The sequence below is a fragment of the Cynara cardunculus genome, unplaced genomic scaffold (assembly GCF_001531365.2).
Source record: "Cynara cardunculus var. scolymus isolate 2C unplaced genomic scaffold, CcrdV1 Un_Scaffold_1817, whole genome shotgun sequence".
Taxonomy (NCBI): domain Eukaryota; kingdom Viridiplantae; phylum Streptophyta; class Magnoliopsida; order Asterales; family Asteraceae; genus Cynara; species Cynara cardunculus.
The window spans coordinates 39,216-43,089 of record NW_020200883.1 but is presented as its reverse complement, the minus strand read 5'-3'; positions in this window follow the sequence as shown (position 1 = coordinate 43,089).

Below are 3,874 nucleotides of genomic sequence, written 5' to 3'. Positions count from 1 at the left end.
CAAAATATCATTTATTTGATACACTAATACAGGGGGAGTTGTAATCTGTTCTACAAAGGCTTCTGAATAATTCAGTTCAGGGCCCGTGCTTTACCGAGTGTGGTTTATAACCACCCAGTTTAGGACCCGTGCTAAACATGTTTCCATTTTTTATTCTTTTAAGCTAAACTGAATCATTACTGAAATCAACTTTCTAGGGGGAGTCTCTAGAAGTTTTTAATAAATGTTTTTGGAAAATGAATTTTTTTTTGGGAAACGAGTACATTTTCTAAACACGTATTTCCTGAGATTTTACTTGCGTAATTTCTCATCGTACATAACTCCAATACCTGTTTCAGTTATTCTTCAAACTGTTATTATCACGTCTCTTATACGAAAATCATTTTCGGTGATAATACGCTTGTTAGTAATCAAAGTTTGTTTTTCTGATTTTTTTTTACTTTGATTGATACACATTATACAATTCTTTGAATAATCAAAATCTGTAAACTCGTTCTTACAGATCTTCATTCATTTCTCTCGCATATCGAATAATCTAATTGTTGTCGCATCATTCCTTTATTGATTGTACTTAAAAGTCAAATATTTTGATCAAATTTTATATAATCATTGTACTTTATTTGCAATAACATTTTGATCAACCATTGTGATCAACTGTGCATAACGCTAAATTTTAGGAGGGACTGAGTGCTTACCAGAAATACCTCAATGGAATGTCAGAACCGACAAACCAACCCATGAGGACAACCATATCTGAGTGAGCTTTATATACAAAAGGGTTTGTGTGCTGARACTAAAATGAAAATGAGAGGGGTAGTTGTTGTGAGCCAAAAGAATTGATGAGAGTTGTGTCAGGATTAAAAGAAAACGAAAATCCTGTTCCAAACTTATAAAATCCGGGCATACCACACAATCTATTAGTTCTCAATTCTTTCGAGACTAATATTGAAAAAGGCAAAGCCCAGGCCAATTCTTGTCACAACCTCACCAGCTACTCATTTATCTCTCAACAGATAAGTGTTTCAATAACACTTGGGGCACACAGCTCATCATCGATCAATTTCTCATTCGGAGAAAGTTGATATTGAATCAGAAGGATATATGTCCCCCCTCCAAGTCTTTTTGATCACTAATTGAGTCTGATAAATTTGTGTAGTCCACACTATTTATCTTTTTGAGCCTAAACAGAAGCATTAGTTGCTTTATCTTTCTACATTACACAGATTTTGCATTTTATTTGTTAATTTGCCAAAACATTCATAGATATGCTATCTTTAAGCTATCGATGATTGAATGGAAGACCTGTTGAGATGAGCATCAAAAAGTCTCATATATATACAGTACATTTGTTGTACTGAGTATATCTGTTATACTCACAGGCCAATCTTTTTATAAGATTGAAAACAATTTCATACGTTGAAATTGGTTGTTATCTTTACATTCCCTTAATCTGAAAAGATTAAATAAGTGAATTTGCAAAGATCTACTTACTATTTTATGAATTGACGGCTTACGCGGAGGATTTCATTCATTCTTATGTATGATGGAATGATTCTCATTTCATCATAAGGGGGAGTATGAAATAATGAATGAAATATCCAATTCCGAACATTATAAGGGGAATCTGATGTAAAGATCAAGGGGGAGTAACTTCAAAATTAGCAAAAGACTCAAAAGAAGTGCGACCGGAGATGATTACAAAGATTATTCTGATGCTACAATGTCTGAGAGTTGTTGAATGTGATGATCATCATTTCAATAGTTTACTGATAGAGATTTCGCGTCGTAAAAAAATGCTTGTGATCTTATTTGAAGAAATTCATTTTTGAGGAGAATGTTTAAAATTTGTTCGTTATTGTTTCTGTTCTACTTTGTCAAAAAAGAGAAGATCATCGCGATTCTACATTCGAGGGGGAGAATGCTAAAAGATCTTTCTCAACAAATGATTACCTGAAGATTTCAAGTTGAAGATTTTTTTTTGAAGAAGACATAGAGTGTTTAAAGCTTCAAAGTTCAAACGAGAATTAAAGCGCGCAAATTCTTTCAAGTCTTAATACAAAGGGGGAGAATGTTAGAAATGAAATTCAGTATAAAATTGTATTCGTCTTGAAAGATAAAATTGTCTATTATTGTATAAAAGTCAGCGTGTATTGTTTAACCCTATATAAAGGGTATTTCCTTTGTATTTTTTTTAGGATGCTAATTGTAAAATCATTTCACGTATAGAAAGTTTGAACACTTTGACTTTCTCTCTTCTTCTTCATGGAGTTCTTAATGCTAAATCAGATCTGCCATAAATTGCTTAGAGTTTTATCTTGAAGATTGATCATAGAGGACTCAAAGATATGGACACTGAATTTTGCTTTTTACTTGTCCAGCTTACCAACTTTCTACCTAGAAGCTGACAGCCTCCAGTGGTGCTTTTCCTATCAATTTTGCAACTTGCAAAATCACTATCTGAATAACCAATAAGGTCAATACCTGAACCTTTAGGGTACCAAAGACCCATGTTAGGAGTTCCCTTAAGATATCTGAATATGCGTTTGACAGCAATCAGATGGGATTCCTTTGGTTCAGCTTGATATCTTGCACATAAGCAGGGAGCCGATCATTGCTCTGTAAACAGTAACATTTATAGGTTTTCCATTTGGATCCTTGTTGAGAGTGAGTGGAGGAGCCATTTGAGTTTTCATAGATGAATTGTTGGATAGATCAAACTTTTTTAGCATGTCTCGAATATACTTACCTTGGTTGATAAAGATACCTTTATCTGTTTGTTTTATCTGGAGACCTAAAAAGAATGTTAGTTCTCCCATCATGCTCATCTGATATTTTTTCTTCATGCGTTCAGCAAAACGAAAACATAAAGAGGGATTAGTGGAACCAAAAATGATATCATGGACATAGATTTGGAAGAGAATGATGTGACCTTTAACTTTCCTAAGATATAAGGTCTGGTCAATCTTTCCACTAGAAAATTTCTCAGATATGAGAAAAGATGAAAGGGTATCATACCAAGCACGAGGAGCTTGCTTTTACCCATAAAGAGCTTTATGCAACCTATAGACATGGTTTGGATACTTAGGGTCAAGGAACCCTAGAGGTTGTTCAACATAAACTTCCTCTTGAATTTTCCCATTAAGGAAAACGCTCTTTACATCCATCTGAAGACTTTAAAGTCTCTATGGGCAGCAAAGGCTAGAAAGAGTCGAATTGCTTCGAGTCTAGCCACTGGTGCAAAGGTTTCATCATAGTCGATCACTTCTTCTTGTCTATAACCATGAGCAACAAGTCGAGCCTTGTTGTGGGTTACCACACCATATTCATCCAACTTGTTGCGATAGACCCATTTGGTGCCAATCACTAATTTGTCAGATGAACGTGGGGCAAGGTACCAGACTTTGTTCCTATCAAACTCAATAAGCTCTTCTTGCATAGCAAGGACCCAACTAGGGTCATAGATAGCATCATTGATTTTCTTGGGTTCAACTAAAAAAAGAAAGTTGACAAAAAGACAGATATTACCTAGACCACGACGTGTCTTGATACCTGCATATCACCAAGAATTTGACGAATTGGATAGCTTTTAGTCCATCGCTGAGCCGGTAGAGGAACTTCATCTGAATAAGCAAGTTCAGGAACAGAAGATGAGGCTTCAGCAGCAGTATCTTCAGCAATCGGGACTATTGTCAAAGGAGCCTTAGATATAGCGACTGAAACGAGTTCAGAAACTGAAGGCATTTCATTCACTGATGGATCAGTGTCTGAAAGTAGAAGGAGGAACACAGCTAATGGGCACTGAAGTGATTTCTGAAGAAGATACGTTGGAGTGACTAGCTGTAACTGGAATGATGAGTGGATCATCTTCAGCTTC